This window comes from Pristiophorus japonicus, chromosome 9 (assembly GCF_044704955.1).
Source record: "Pristiophorus japonicus isolate sPriJap1 chromosome 9, sPriJap1.hap1, whole genome shotgun sequence".
NCBI lineage: Eukaryota > Metazoa > Chordata > Chondrichthyes > Pristiophoridae > Pristiophorus > Pristiophorus japonicus.
Genome location: NC_091985.1, coordinates 56,868,452 through 56,885,671, shown reverse-complemented (window position 1 = coordinate 56,885,671; position 17,220 = coordinate 56,868,452). Strand labels below are relative to the sequence as shown.

The following is a 17,220-nucleotide window of genomic DNA, read 5'->3' as shown; positions in this document are numbered from 1 at the left end:
GGGATCACGTGGGCCGGAACAAATGAAAATGGCGTATCCCCATTCACAGTAATGGTGATCTCCATTTCTATAAATGGAGATACCCCACAAAACACAAACATATTAAATAAATAAGAAAACACGTCACATATTTAAAACTAATTGAAATTCTATTTAAATGTTGAAAAAAAAATTTGCATTTAAAAAAAAATATGTTTTAATAGGGGTATCTTACCTTAATGGACAGGGTTTAATATAAAAAATTATTGATAAAATGTTATTTTTCGATCTTTTGAAACTCCTATGCGTGCTTTTACCAGGCGCCAAGAGTTTGAAGGACATTCGATGAGCAAGAGTTGGACAAGTAGCCCAATCTCTGCTTGCGAAGGCCCTTCTCCCGGGGATGAGTTGGAACCGTCAAAAACTTTTTTGACAGTTCGCAAGTGCCGGATTTCGGTACATACGCATCACGTGGCGAGAACCGGTACTTCCGCGGGGCCTCTATGCGAGTGTGCGCACATCGTACCCGCCCGTAGAGACCGCGATTTTTGGCCCATAAAAAATAAGCATCTTGGTGTGAATGTACTTCATTTAAAAAAATTTATGTGGGAGCCATTACACAACAGATGTTGGTCAGCAGGCTTCATATATAGTGATGGTATAGGAGGGATTTACATTTAATTACTTGTACCATGTTAACAAGCATGACAAACAATGTACATTGTATCAGATGACACCAGCTCAAAAGACATCAAATGACATCAGAGATGAGGTACGCTGTAGAATCACATCCTGCATAAATAGCTGGCTGATTTCTGACAGAAATGCAAATATTTCAAATCCAAAGAAAATAGAAACTATACATTTAAATTGGGTTGGACACAGCGATGATGAAATTACATTACTTACTGATCTCCGACAACCCACCACCAAAACATAACCAAGTTTATTAAAAAATGCATTTTAATTTAAACTGAAGATTCAAAATCACAACATGAGCACTGAAAATTTCTGACAAACTGGGTATGATTACAAGAGTAAATGTTAACTTAACAATCATACCTTCAGATGATGCAAATATAACTTACAATTTCGGGTCTGCCATAAATACTTGCTCATATTGGCCTCAATTTTGGCCGAGCCCGTTTTTTGGCGCACTTACCAGAGTTGCGCTGCTTTTCTCCGTTCCGACGTGCGCCGAAAAATTTTGCTACCTCTTTGGCCGCTGTCTGGCCTCTTCCCTGCAGTCACGCAGCATGGCCAGCCGAGTCTGGGGTGGAGCCAGCGGTCTGCGCCAAAAACTGTGCCGGGACATCTGCACATTCACAGTGGAGTCCGCTGGTGATGTCCGCGCATGAGCAGTGGCACAGAAAGTTGGCAATCGTCCATTTTTAAAGAGCTAGGTAGCTGCTTGTGTTTCGGTGCCAGAAGGAGTGCTGTGGTACGAAATTAACTGTTGAATTCAATAAGCAGTGCTCTGTTTGGTAAAATCAATGCTGCATGCCTGCAATAGTGCCAGAAGGAGTGCTGTATTTGTAAAAATCACTGCTGCATGCAAAATAAGGACTGTGTGTTTGGAAAAATCACTGTGTGTCTAAGAGCATTGGAAAAGTGCTGTGTCTCAGAGCAGCTGCAGCAATACAGCAAGTTGCACCAAGAACAAAGAATTTCTTGCATGACGAAGTGGTGATACTAGTTAATGTCATTGAGAACAGATGGCAGGAGCTGGATACCAGCAACAGAGGTCACACAAAAGTGCCACCCAAAGAAATGAAGAAACACTGGAACCAAGTTGCAGAAGATTTCTGTGCAGTGGTGAACACCAAGAGATCTGGAAGCCAGTGTAAAAAGAAATGGCAGGACATTGGTCAAGTAGTTAGTGTAAGTAATATTTTCATTTATTCAATGCAATTGCAATTGTAAATGTGACCAGATGTATATGTTCCACCCAGCAGAAAGATACCCTCTCTAAAAAGTTGCATTTTCATCTTTGCAGAAGAAATTGTCCCACAACAAAAGGGAAAGAAATCGAACAGAAGGAGACCTGCCAAATCTGCACGCACTGACACCCTTGGAAGATAGGGTCGCTACTTTGATGGGTCCTGCCTGGAGAAAAACAATCAGTACTGCACAAGCTGGGCCCACACGCGAGGGAGAGGGCAAGTCCTGAAAATTCATCGTGGCTCTTCAGGTCAACCTGCTGCCTGGCCTGCGATGTGTGACCCTGCGATCATGCCACCCATCCTGCCCCCTCCTCTGCTGCTAAACAGTTGACTGTTCTGTTATATTTTGCAGAACCTGATGCCAATTCTAAAGATCCAGAAGAAGATTCAGACGCAGATGAGCCTGAGCAGGAGAACATCTTCGAAGCCAACACTCCAGACCAACATGGGGGTGAAGGGGAGTTGTGTCAGCTGGATGCAGCTACTACCACTTATTTACTGAATGTGGAGAATGTGCAGTTGTCGGAGGTGCAAGCCCCTTCCATGACTAATGATTTGAGTTCTGGTGGGACATTCCTTGGTTTCAGCCATTCCATGACTAGTGGTTTGAGCACTGGCGGGACATTCCTTGGTTTCGCACCATCCGAGATTGCGGGTCCCAGTGGTGGTGGGATGCAGCATAGAACACCCAGGACCCCACCGTCCGAGCCTGCGCCTCCCACTGGGGGGGGGGAATGCCGCGAGACAGACCCAAGGTGAGGGGAAGGAGAAATCGACCACGCTCTCCTGAGATGCAGGATGCAACGGATGTGGTTCAGATCATGGCATTGAGTGCGGAGAGCATTGACCTTATCCGATCATCCCTGGACACCATCAGTGGGGTACGTGATGAGGTAGCGGGACTGTCGGGAAAAGTAACAGCAATGGCACGGAAAATGGGAACGATGTCCGGGATCATCAGTGAGGGAATAATGTCCATGAGGGAGGGAATGTCAGAGGTAGTGGAAAGGACGACATTGGCAATGACATCGGCCATCAGGGAGGGAATGTTTCAGTCCGCTGAGACACTGTCAAGGTGTATGAGGGACGGCATGTGTGAGTTAGCTGCTGCAATGAGGGAACATACCCAGGCCATGCGCCCTCTGACAGAATCAACTGCCACTTCCACTGCAATCCCCACACCAGCCTTTGAAGAGACCCAAGCCGGGCCTTCCACATTAACACCCGTTGTCACTGAGCCCTCTGGCATCAGTAAAGTGTTCACAGATGAGCTGCCGGCGCAAGGCTTGAGCAATCGTTAAAGGAGCACGATGACCCGCCCTCCTCCGACGTCATGTTCCGGCCTCAGGCACTTGCATGGTTTCCTCATCCTCCACCAGCATCTCCTCCTGCTCGTTACCTGTATCTTCCAAATCATTATCAACAGCCACTCTCACCGCAGGTAGGTCTTCCACTATCAGCTGCTGTTGCCTCATGATGGCTAAGTTCTGCAGCATGCAGCACACAACAGTGAACTGACCGACAATCTCAGGGGAGTATTGCAAGTATCCTCCGGAATGGTCCAGGCATCGGAAACGCTATTTCAAGATGCCAATGGTCCTCTCTATGATGTTGCGTGTCGTAATGAATGACATATTGTGTTGATGGTCAGCTTCCGTCCGGGTTACGTGTAGGGGCGTTAAGAGCCAGGTGGCGAGGCCTTACCCTTGATCTCCCAGTAGCCAACTCTGCCCCTCTGGCTGCTGCTGAAACATGTCAGATATAACACTGTCGCGTCGGATGAACGCATCATGGGTATCTTGCATCGACTGATGTGATGCGATGCATGTTGTCACACACGAACTGCACATTAATGGAGTGGAAGCCTTTTCTATTCCTGAACAGCTCGGCATTCTACAAAGGTGCTCATAAGGCGATAAATCAATGCAGCCCTGTACCTTTGGGAAGAGAGCAATCCTTGAGAACCCCACAGCTCTGTCATGGATTGCTTGGGCAGTCATAGAAACATAGAAAATAGGTGCAGGAGTAGGCCATTCGGCCCTTCGAGCCTGCACCACCATTCAATATGATCATGGCTGATCATGTAACTTTAGTACCCCATTCCTGCTTTCTCACCATACCCCTTGATACCTTTAGCCGTAAGGGCCACATCTAACTCCCTTTTGAATATATCTAACGAACTGGCCTCAACAACTTTCTGTGGTCGAGAATTCCACAGGTTCACAATTCTCCGAGTGAGGAAGTTTCTCCGCATCTCGGTCCTAAATGTCTTACCCCTTATCCTTAGACAGTGACCCCTGGTTCTGGACTTCCCCAACATTGGGACCATTCTTTCTGTATCTAACCTGTCCAATCCCGTCAGAATTTTATGTTTCTATGAGGTCCTCTCTCATTCTTCTAAATTCTAGTCAATATAAGCCCAGTTGATCCAGTCTTTCTTCATATGTCAGTCCTGCCATCCTGGGAATCAGTCTGGTGAACCTTCGCTGCACTCCCTCAAGAGCAAGAATGTCCTTCCTCAGATTAGGAGACCAAAACTGTACACAATATTCAAGGTGTGGCCTCACCAAGGCCCTGTACAACAGCAGTAAGACCTCCCTGCTCCTATACTCAAATCCTCTCGCTATGAAGGCCAACATGCCATTTGCCTTCTTCACCACCTGCTGTACCTGCATGTCAACTTTCAATGACTGATGTACCATGACACCCAGTTCTCATTGCAGCTTCCCTTTTCCTAATCTGTCACCATTTAGATAATATTCTGCCTTCGTGTTTTTGCCACCAAAGTGTATAACCTCACATTTATCTACATTATACTGCATCTGCCATGCATTTGCACATTCACCTAACCTGTCCAAGTCACCCTGCAGCCTCTCAGCATCCTCCTCACAGCTCACACCGCCACCCAGTTTAGTGTCATCTGCAAACTTGGAGATATTACATTCAATTCCTTCGTCTAAATCATTAATGTATATTGTAAATAGCTGGGGTCCCAGCACTGAACCTTACGGTACTCCACTAGTCACTGGCTGCCATTCTGAAAACGACCCGTTTATTCCTAAACTTTGCTTCCTGTCTGCCAACCAGTTCTCTATTTACGTCAATACATTACCCCCAATACCATGTGCTTTAATTTTGCACACTAATCTCTTGTGTGGGACCTCTCTTGTGTGGGACCTTGTCAAAAGCCTTTTGAAAGTCCAAATATACCACATCTACTGGTTCTCCCTTGTCCACTCTACTAGTTACATCCTCAAAAAATTCTAGATGATTTGTCAAGCATGATTTCCCTTTCATAAAGCCATGCTGACTTGGACCGATCCTGTCACTGCTTTCCAAATGCGCTGCTATTACATCTTTAATAATTGATTCCAACATTTTCCCCACTACTGATGTCAGGCTAACCAGTCTATAATTACCCGCTTTCTCTCTCCCTCCTTTTTTAAAAAGTGGGGTTACATTAGTTACCCTCCAATCCATAGGTACTGATCCAGAGTCTATAGAATGTTGGATAATGACCACCAATGCTTCCACTATTTATGGAGCCACTTCCTTAAGTACTCTGGGATGCAGACTATCAGGCCCTGGGGATTTATCGGCCTTCAATCACATCAATTTCCCGAACACAATTTCCTGACTAATAAGGATTTCCTTCAGTTCCTCCTTCTTGCTAGACCCTCAGTCCCCTAGTATTTCTGGAAGGTTATTTGTGTCTTCCTTAGTGAAGACAGAACCAAAGTATTTGTTCAATTGGTCTGCCCATTTCTTTGTTCCCCATTATAAATTTACCTGATTCTAACTGCAAGAATCAGGTAAATTCTTATTTTCTCCCTCCTAATTAAACCCTTTGTCCTCCTCTGCTGAATTCTAAATTTCTCCCAGTCCTGAGGTTTTTGCTTTTTCTGCCCAATTTATATGCCTCTTCCTTGGATTTAATACGATCCCTAATTTCCTTTGTTAGCCACGGTTGAGCCACCTTTCCCGTTTTATTTTTACGCAGGCAGGGATGTACAATTGTTGAAGTTCATCCATGTGATCTTTAAATGTCTGCTATTGCCTATCCACCTTCAACCCTTTAAGTATCATTCGCCAGTCTATCCTAGCCAATTCACGACTCATACCATTGAAGTTACCTTTCTTTAACTTCAGGTCCCTAGTCTCTGAATTAACTGTGTCACTCTCCACCTCAATGAAAAATTCTGCCATATTATGGTCACTCTTCCCCAAGGGGCCTCACACAACAAGATTGCTAATTAATCCCCTCTCATTACACAACATCCAGTCTAGGATGGCCAGCTCTCTAGTTGGTTCCTCGACATATTGGTCTAGAATTCCTTATACACTCCAGGAAATCCTCCTCCACTGTATTATTACCAGTTTGGTGAGCCCAATCTATATGTAGATTAAAGTCACCCATGGGAACTTGATGATGTCATTCCTCCATGAATGGTGAATGGGGACATGAATTGCATGTTGAGAGATGACGCACCCATCTCCAGTTGTAGCTTGAAACGAACCGGAGGCATAGAATGAAAATGCAGCTGTAACCTTCACTTCAACTGAGAAAGCAGTCCACCTGCCGCTTCTCAGCTGTAGGTCTGGTCTCAGCAACTCACCGATCTCATGGACAACTTCTCTGCGGAAACGCAGCCTTCTGACACATTCTGCATCACTCAGGTGCAGGTACGAATGCCTTACTCGAAATTGCCGAGGTGAGTAAGGCCTCCTGCCCAGCAGCCTACGGGCTCTAATGTGATGAGCTCTAATCAATTGTCTCCTACGTAGTACAATGATGCAGAACGCTTGCAAAAGGTGTGACATTGTCAGTATTGCCCCCATACTTTGAAAGTTTAAATTTCAAAGGAGGTCAAAATGGCAGGAAAGCAGGCAGCACAGGTTTGCAGTTCTCTCTCTCTCCCCCCAAGGTCTGTATGGATGGACCACACCCAAACGTCTTTTGTCCTCTTCTCTCCCCCCTCCCCCTCCCTTGAGTCTTGTAACCTCTCTCTCTCTCCTCTCCCCCTCTCCCCCTCCCCCCCCCCCAAAGTCCTGTGACCTCTCTCCCTACCACCCCGCACCGCCCTCCTCCCCCCAGCCTCTCCGTTGAATTGCAGACTCTCCCTCTCTGTCCCCCGGCGCTTGGCAGCTCCCTTCCTCCCACCCTCCCGCAGCCGCCCCCCCCACCCCCACACTCCAGCCTCTCCATCGATTGGCTTGCTGCAGCCGCTCTGTGGGTCCCTCCCTCCCTCCCTCCCTCCCTTTCTTTCTTCCGTCTGTGTGCACAAGCTTCTGGGAGGTCATTTTTAACATATTTTTAGGGGTGGGCCTGAACCGGAATATTGACAAGACCTTTTGACATAGAGGTTCCATTAAAAACTTGCTATCCAATAAGGCTTCTAGTTCTTTGTCTCGATTCTTGTTTCAAGAACCCGCCCTATATAAACAAACTGAAGCTTTAACTTGAAAACCATAGATACTGGTGGTCATAGTGCAGACTATCGGTAGTGGGTAAAATGATGTAATCAATTATTAAGGATGTCATAGCAGCGCATTTGGAAAGAGGTGACATGATAGGTCCAAGTCAGCATGCATTTGTGAAAGGGAAATCATGCTTGACAAATCTTCTGGAATTTTTTGACGATGTTTCCAGTAGAGTGGACAAGGGACAACCAGTTGATGTGGTGTATTTGGACTTTCAGAAGGCTTTCGACAAGGTCCCACACAAGAGATTAATGTGCAAAGTTAAAGCACATGGGATTGGGGGTAGTGTGCTGACATGGATTGAGAACTGGTTGGCAGACAGGAAGCAAAGAGTAGGAGTAAATGGGTACTTTTCAGAATGGCTGGCAGTGACTAGTGGGGTACCGCAAGGTTCTGTGCTGGGGCCCCAGCTGTTTACATTGTACATTAATGATTTAGACGAGGGGATTAAATGTAGTATCTCCAAATTTGCGGATGACACTAAGTTGGGTGGAAGTGTGAGCTGCGAGGAGGATGCTATGAGGCTGCAGAGTGACTTGGATAGGTTAGATGAGTGGGCAAATGCATGGCAGATGAAATATAATGTGGATAAATGTGAGGTTATCCACTTTGGTGGTAAAAACAGACAGACAGACTATTATCTGAATGGTGACAGATTAGGAAAAGGGGAGGTGCAACGAGACCTGGGTGTCATGGTACATCAGTCATTGAAGATTGGCATGCAGGTACAGCAGGCGGTTAAGAAAGCAAATGGCATGTTGGCCTTCATAGCGAGGGGATTTGAGTACAGGGGCAGGGAAATGTTACTACAGTTGTACAGGGCCTTGGTGAGGCCACACCTAGAGTATTGTGTACAGTTTTGGTCTCCTAACTTGAGGAAGGATATTCTTGCTATTGAGGGAGTGCAGCGAAGGTTCACCAGACTGATTCCTGGGATGGCGAGACTGACATATCAAGAAAGACTGGCTTGTATTCACTGGAGTTCAGAAGAATGAGAGGGGATCTCATAGAAACGTTTAAAATTCTGACGGGTTTAGACAGGTTAGATGCAGGAAGAATGTTCCCAATGTTGGGGAAGTCCAGAACCAGGGGTCACAGTCTAAGGATAAGGGGTAAGCCATTTAGGACCTAGATGTGGAGAAACTTCTTAGAAACATAGAAAATAGGTGCAGGAGTAGGCCATTCGGCCCTTCTAGCCTGCACCGCCATTCAATGAGTTCATGGCTGAACATTCAACTTCAGTACTCCATTCCTGCTTTCTCGCCATACCCCTTGATCCCCCTAGTAGTAAGGACCTCATCTAACTCCTTTTTGAATATATTTAGTGAATTGGCCTCAACAACTTTCTGTGGTAGAGAATTCCACAGGTTCACCACTCTCTGGGTGAAGAAGTTCCTCCGCATCTCGGTCCTAAATGGCTTACCCCTTATCCTTAGACTGTGACCTCTGGTTCTGGACTTCCCCAACATTGGGAACATTCTTCCTGCATCTAACCTGTCTAACCCCGTCAGAATTTTAAATGTTTCTATGAGGTCCCCTCTCATTCTTCTGAACTCCAGTGAATACAAGCCCAGTTGATCCAGTCTTTCTTGATAGGTCAGTCCCGCCATCCCGGGAATCAGTCTGGTGAACCTTCGCTGCACTCCCTCAATAGCAAGAATGTCCTTCCTCAGGTTAGGAGACCAAAACTGTACACAATACTCCAGGTGTGGCCTCACCAATGCCCTGTACAACTGTAGCAACACCTCCCTGCCCCTGTACTCAAATCCCTTTGCTATGAAGGCCAACATGCCCAGAGAGTGGTGAACCTGTGGAATTCTCTACCACAGAAAGTTGTTGAGGCCAATTCACTAAATATATTCAAAAAGGAGTTAGATGTAGTCCTTACTACTAGGGGGATCAAGGGATATGGCGAGAAAGCAGGAATGGGGTACTGAAGTTGCATGTTCAGCCATGAACTCACTGAATGGTGGTGCAGGCTTGAAGGGCCGAATGGTCTACTCCTGCACCTATTTTCTATGTTTCTATGTTTCGACGTACTATAAATACTATGTAATAAGCAATTCATTACCTTGTCTAGTAATTTTCAAAACACTTTGCACCTATTGTGTTGGAAAGTCCTTTGCCCACAGATGGGATCCATCAGTGGAAGTCAAAAGAGAGAGACTGGCAGGCAGGCCTTTTGAAATAGGAAGCAAGGAGAGTTAGGATTTAGTTCCGAAGGCTTTATCCAGTGGCAAAGCCAAATGCTGGAGAAAGCATGTTCTATGTAACATCTCAGCAGGGTACCAAGACATTAGCTTTTCTAAGCATCCTGAATAGATACTTCGACTCCAGTTCAAAACGACTTAAAACACAGCATTCGTATCCGTTTTATACATTTTTAGGCATCTTTCGTTTCTAACAACAGAGTAACCCAAAGACAACAATAGCATCTTTTTATGATCTAGACGAGATATTTTTATCTTTCACGCAAATGTTCCTGCTGAAGCTGGACAATTGGTGAGGCAATGCTCTATATGAATCAATTAGATGCCTTATTTCACAATAAAGTGAATACTCGGAATGGCAGTTGTGATGAGAATCACTTAATTTAAATCGTACAATCTATCTTCGCCTAATGATATAAAATATAGAACATGCCAACTTCCCTATATCAGTGGCGCACATCAACAATGCGCCTTCTAACGGTTTCTCCAGCATTTGGCTTTGCCACTGGATAAAGCCTTCGGAACTAAATCCTAACTCTCCTTGCTTCCTATTTCAAAAGGCCTGCCTGCCAGTCTCTCTCTTTTGACTCCCACTGATTGATCCCATCTGTAGGCAAAGGACTTTCTAACACAATAGGTGCAAAGTGTTTTTAAAATTACTAGACAAGGTAATGAATTCCTTACACATAGTATTTATAGTACAGAAACAGGCCATTCAGCCCAACAGATCCATACCAGTGTTTAAGCTCCATCGAAGCCTCCTCCCATCCTTCTTCGTCTAACCCCATCAATATATCCTTCTATTCCTTTCTGCCTTGTGTTTATCTAGCTTCCCCTTAAATGTATCTATCATCATCATAGGCAGTCCCTCGGAATCGAGGAAGACTTGCTTCCACTCTTAAAATGAGTCCTTAGGTGGCTGAACAGTCCAATACGAGAGCCATAGACTCTGTCACAGGTGGGACAGATAGTCCGGGTGTCATTCCTAAGCAGCACTCCCTCTAAGGTCAATATATCCTCTCGAAGGTGTGGTGCTCGGAACTGCTCACAGTACTCCAGGGTTTTCAATGGCTGCAGCATAATTTCTACCACCTGTATTCTAGTCCTCTAGATATAAAGGCCAGCATTCCACTAGCTGTTTTGATTATTTTCTGAACCTGTCCATGACATTTTAATGATCTATGTACCTGGACTCCCAAGTCTCTTTGGTCATCCACTGTTTTTAGCTTTTCATTTAGAAAGTACCCTGTTCTATCTTTTTAGGTCCAAAGTGATGACCTCACATTGGCTTACATTGAAATCAATTTGCCACAGTTTTTTCCATTCACTTAATCTACCAATATCCCTTTGTAATTTTATGCTTTCATCCACACTGCCTACAATACCACCTATCTTTGGGACATCGACAAATTTGGATATATGACTTTCTATGCCATCATCTAAATCGTTAATACAGTGAATAGTTGAGGTCCCAACACAGATCCCTGCGGGTCACCACGAGTCACATCCTGCCAATATGAGTACCGACCCATTATCCCTACTCTCTGTTTCCTGCCACTTAGCCAATTTCCTAACCAGGTCAATAATTTGCCCTCAATTCAGTGAGCTTTTATCTCAGATAACGGTCTCTTATATGGGACTTTATCAAATGCCTTCTGGAAGTCCATATAAATAACATCTAGAGACATTCCCCTGTCCACTACTTTAGTCACCTCTTCAAAACATTCAATCAGGTTTCAAGGGTTGACGGTGGATAGGCAATGGCAAACATTTAAAGATCACATGGATGGACTTCAACAATTGTACATCCCTGTCTGGAGTAAAAATAAAACGGGGAAGGTGGCTCAACCGTGGCTAACAAGGGAAATTAAGGATAGTGTTAAATCCAAGGAAGAGATATATAAATTGTCCAGAAAAAACAGCAAACCAGAAGACTGGGGGAAATTTAGAATTCAGCAGAGGAGGACAAAGGGCTTAATTAGGAGGGGGGAAATAGAGTACGAGAGGAAGCTTGCTGGGAACATAAAAACTGACTGCAAAAGCTTTTAAAGATACGTGAAGAGAAAAAGATTAGTGAAGGCAAACGTAGGTCCCTTGCAGTCAGATTCAGGTGAATTTATAATGGGGAACAAAGAAATAGCAGACCAGTTGAACAAATACTTTGATTCTGTCTTCACGAAGGAAGACACAAATAACCTTCCAGAAGTACTAGGGGACCGAAAGTCTAGTGAGAAGGAGGAACTGAAGGATATCCTTATTAGGCAGGAAATTGTGTTAGGAAAATTGATGGGATTGAATGAAGGCCGATAAATCCCCGGGGCCTGATAGTCTGCATCCCAGAGTACTTAAGGAAGTTGTCCGAGAAATAGTGGATGCATTGCTGATCATTTTCCAACAGTCTATCGACTCTGGATCAGTTCCTATGGACTGGAGGGTAGCTAATGTAACACCACTTTTTAAAAAGGAGAGAAAATGGGTAATTATAGACCAATTAGCCTGACATCAGTAGTGGGGTAAATGTTGGAATCAATTATTAAAGATGAAATAACAGCGCATTTGGAAAGCAGTGACAGGATCGGTCCAAGTCAACATGGATTTATGAAAGGGAAATCATGCTTGACAAATCTTCTGGAATTTTTGAGGATGTAACTAGTGGAGTGGACAAGGGAGAACCAGTGGATGTGGTGTATGTTGACAAGGTCCCACACAAGAGATTGGTGTGCAAAATTAAAGCACATGGTATTGGGGGTAATGTACTGACGTGGATAGAGAACTGGTTGGCAGACAGGAAGCAGGGAGTTGGGATAAACGTGTCCTTTTCCGAATAGCAGGCAGTGACTCGTGGGGTGCCGCAGGGCTCAGTGCTGGGACCCCAACTATTTACAATATACATTAATGATTTAGATGAAGGAATTGAGTGTAATATCTCCAAGTTTGCAGATGACACTAAACTGGTTGGCGGTGTGAGCTGTGAGGAGGACACAAAGAGGCTGCAGGGTGACTTGGACAGGTTAGGTTAAGGCAAATGCATGGCAGATGCAGTATAATGTGTATAAATGTGAGGTTATCCACTTTGGGGGCAAAAACACAAAGGCAGAATATTATCTGAATGGCGGCAGATTAGGAAACGGGGAGGTGCACGAGACCTGGGTGTCATGGTTCATCAGTCATTGAAAGTTGGCATACAGGTACAGCAGGCGGTGAAGAAGGCAAATGGTATGTTGGCCTTCATAGCTCGGGGTTTTGAGTATAGGAGCATGGAGGTCTTACTGCAGTTGTACAGGGCCTTGGTGAGGCCTCACCTGGAATACTGTGTTCAGTTTTGGTCTCCTAATCTGAGGAAGGACGTTCTTGCTATTGAGGGAATGCAGTGAAGGTTCACCAGACTGATTCCCGGGATGGCTGGACTGACATATGAGGAGAGACTGGATCAACTGGGCCTGTATTCACTGGAGTTTAGAAGGATGAGAGGGGATCTCATAGAAACATATAAAATTCTGACTGGACTGGACAGGTTAGATGCAGGAAGAATGTTCCCGTTGTTGGGGAAGTCCAGAACTAGGGGACACAGTCTAAGGATAAGGGATAAGCCATTTATGACCGAGATGAGGAGAAACTTCTTCACTCAGAGAGTTGTTAACCTGTGGAATTCCCTACCGCAGAGAGTTGTTGATGCCAGTTCATTGGATATACTCAAGAGGGAGTTGGATATGGCCCTTACAGCTCAAGGGATCAAGGGGTATGGAGAGAAAGCAGGAAAGGTGGTTCAGGCTCGAAGGCCCAAATGGCGTACTCCTGCACCTATTTTCTATGTTTGTCAGACATGATCTACCTTTCACAAATCCATGCTGGCTCTCTCTGATCAACTAAAAATTTTTGAAATGTTCAATCACCCTTTCCTTATTATAGACTCTCGCAATTTCCTGACTACAGAGGTTAGGCTAATTCCCTGCTTTGCCTCTCTTGCCATTCTTAACTACCGGAGTGACAGTTACAATTTTCCAATGTAAAGGAACCATTCACGAAGCTAGGTAACTTTGGAAGATTATAGTTACGGCATCTGCAATGTGCTCACCTACCTTCTTTAAAAGCCTGGGATGGGAACCATCTGGTCCTGGGTTTTTTTTCACTCTTTACTGCCATTATCTTGAGAAAGGTGTTCCAGTCTGTTAAATCTTTCCCAATAAGTACAACCTCTCAGTTCTGCTATCATTCTTGTCAATCTTTTTTGCATCTTTCCCAGTGTGTCTATATCCTTTTTTATAATATCGAGACCAGAACAGTTTACGATACTCCAAGCATGGGCTAACCAAGGTTCTATACAAGTTTAACATTATCTGCTCTGCTTTACAATTCTATCCCTCTCGAAATGAACCCCAGTGCTTCGTTTGCATTTTTTTTTAAAAACAGCCTTTCTAACCTGCCTTGTTACTTTTAGTGATCTGTGTATCTATACCTACAATCCCTCTGCTCCTCTACCCCATTTCCAAGGGAGTATGTGGCCTCTTTATTCTTCCTACCAAAATGAACCACCTCACATATCCTTCTATTCCTTTCTCCCTCATGTGTTTATCTAGCTTCTATCTAGATTTTTGGAATTGTTTAGGTTTTGGTAAACAATTTCCATTTAACCATATTTTATCCAAATACCTTTTAAACAATGTGAAAATAAATGTTATTTTTAAAAAACAATAAATGTATGTATTTTTTTCATTCCTTCTCAGAAATAATGGTCAAAAAATCCTGAAACATGACACTGATCAAGATTGCCCAATCCTTTGTACAATAACAACAACTTGAATTTAAATAACATCTTCACCATCCCAAGGTGTTTCACAGGGATGTAATCAGACAAAAATTGACACGGAGCCATTGAAGGAGACAATGGTCAAAGAGGTAGGTCTCAAGTCGGGTCTTAATGGAGGAGGGAGAGGTAGAGAGGCGGATAAATTGAGAGAGGGAATTCCAGAGCTTCGGGCCTAGACTGCTGATGGCATACCAATGGTGGCATGAAGGAACAGGAGGATGGACAATTGGTAGAGTTGGAGGAACCCCCAGTTCTCAGAGTGATGTAGGGCTGTAGGAGGTTACTGAAACAGGGAGGGCCTAGGCCACGGAGGCATTGGAACACAAGAATGAGAATTTTAAAATGGAGGCGTTCAGGGATCAGCTGCCAATGCAGGCCAGTGATGAGCACAGGGCTGATGACTCAACAGGGCTTGGTACGAGTTAGGATATGGGCATAAGAGTTTGGGATGAGCTTAAATTTATGTCCGTCGGGAGATGGGAGGGTGGCAGGAGAGCATTGGAATGGTCGAGTAAGGAGACGGACGATATTACATTAGGTAGAATCAGGCAGTCTTGATGGAAAGGATAAGGGATTGGAAACTCAGCTCAGGGTTGAATAGGACGTAGAAGTTGCGAACAGTCTAGTTCAGCCTGAGACAGTGGCCATGGAGGGGATGGAATCAATAGCTTACGGAATGGACTTTGTGGCGAGGACCAGAGACAATGGGTTCAATTTTGCCCAAGCCCGTTTTCTGGCGTATTGCCAGAGTTATGCCGGGTTTTTAGTTCCAGGAATGCGCCAGAAATTGTACTAACTTTCCCCGATCTTTATACTGCAATCCGGAGCCGCGCAGCGTGTCCATTCGCCTCGGGGGGGTAGAGCCTGCTGTCTGCGCCGAAAAACGCAACCGGGCCTTCTGCACATGCACGGGGAAAAAAAAAACTTACATTTTTGATGTCGCTGCAATGGTTGTGCATGCGCAGTGCAGTACGGCTCCAAGTTGGCAAGTGAGAGGCCTGCAGACTGGGACCGGGATCTCAAGCAGGTGCAGCAACTTAAGGCAAGTGCGCATTTTTAAATTTCTATTCTACAGGGTTAACAGAGAAGCGCTCCCTCTCCCGCGGACCCTGGCTCCAAGTGCCTTCCCGATCCGCTCCCCGCCCCTAGCCCATGCCGAAGGGCCTGCCGGTCGGTCCGCTCCCTCCCCCATCGACCCTCTCCTGGCCCCAAGTGCCTTCCCGGTCTGCTCTGCTTCCCGCCCCTAGCCCTGGCCGAATGGCCTCCGATTTACTTACCTACGCCGATTTCTTTAACGTTCCGAAAGGGTTTTCTGGAGAAGCCACATACGCTGGCCTAAGCAGAAATGAAGTAACTATCAGCTGGCCAAAGTTCACTAAATGGCCGGAATTGGCGTAGGTGGCTGGTTACGCCTACTTTGGATGAAAGAAAAACGTATTTAAAACAATTGTGACTAACTGAGTTACGCTGGTGCAAATTGATTGGGGAAACTGTGGATTTTTAAGTTAGGCCAGAAAAAGCAGACTGCTCCAAAAAAACGGCGCAAATCACTGGGGAAAATTGAGCCCAATGTATTTGGACTTCCCAATGTTTAATTGGAGGAAATTTCAACAGACTACACAGAGGTAGGGGAGCGGTCGAGAGAGGTGGTGGTCAGGTAAAGCTGGGTGTCGTCCGTGTACATGTAGAACCTGACATTGTTTAAACGAAACTAAACATGTTGTTGGGGTGAAAAACAAGGTTGCTGCCTGTCCTATCTATACTAGGGCGTCGGCCTTGGGGAGAGAGACAACAAAGAAGTTTGGCCTGCCTGCCATTTTGAGCTTCTTTCAAAAGTACAAATTAATCATGGGGGCAATACTGACAATGCCTTGTGTAAGCCTTCTGCATGATGGTGCTGCAGAGACAATTGATTCGACGTCATCGCATGAGGAACCTCCAAGCACGTAGGATGATGGGCAGGAGGCCTTACCTACGTCGGGTATATTGAGACGGACGTTCATCCCAGCACCTGAGTGATGCAGACTGTGTCAGAAGGCTGCGTTTCCACAAAGAAGTTGTAACCGAGATCCGAGAGTTAATAGAAGCAGATCTGCACCCAAGCAGCGTCAGGAGGACTGCTTTGTCTGTTGAAGTAAAGGTTACAGCAACACTTTCATTTTATGCATCTGGATCATTCCAGGCCACAACTGGGGATGTGTGCGCCAATTCTCAACATGCAACACGTATCTGCATTCGACAGGTGACTGCTGCACTATATGCCCGGAGGAATGATTACATAAAGTTCCCCATGACCGCCCAGGCAATGCATGAAAGGGCTGTGGCCTTCTCCAGGATTGCTGGCTTCCCAAAGGTACAGGGCTACATTGATTGTACCCACATCGCCTTCCGAGCATCTTTGGAGGACTCCGGGATGTACAGGAACAGAAAAGGCTTCCACTCTGTTAACGTGACGACATGCATCGCATCATGTCAGCCAATGCAAGATACCCTGGGTGCAGCAGAGTTCATCCTACGCGAGAGCCCGATATTTGCCATGCTTCAGCAGCAGCCAGAAGGGCAGAGCTGGCTATTGGGAGACAAAGGGGATGGCCTCACCACCTGGCTTATGAAGCCCCTACGTGTAACCTGGACGGAAGCTGACCGGGAATACAACATGTCTCACATTGCGACGTGCAGCATAATAGAGGACCATTGGCATCTTGAAGCAGCGTTTCCGATGCCTGGATTATTCCAGAGGCTACTTGCTATACTCCCCTGAGATTGTCGGTCAGTTCACTGTTGTGTGCTGCATGCTGCA

At 45.4% G+C, this 17,220-nt stretch overlaps 1 protein-coding gene across 1 annotated transcript in view; it reads right to left on the bottom strand.

The window, feature by feature from the left end:
- The window catches only part of thada (THADA armadillo repeat containing), a 559,310-nt gene that overhangs the window by 533,814 nt on the left and 8,276 nt on the right, over window positions 1–17,220 (bottom strand). The gene's annotated exons all lie outside the window — the stretch shown is intronic.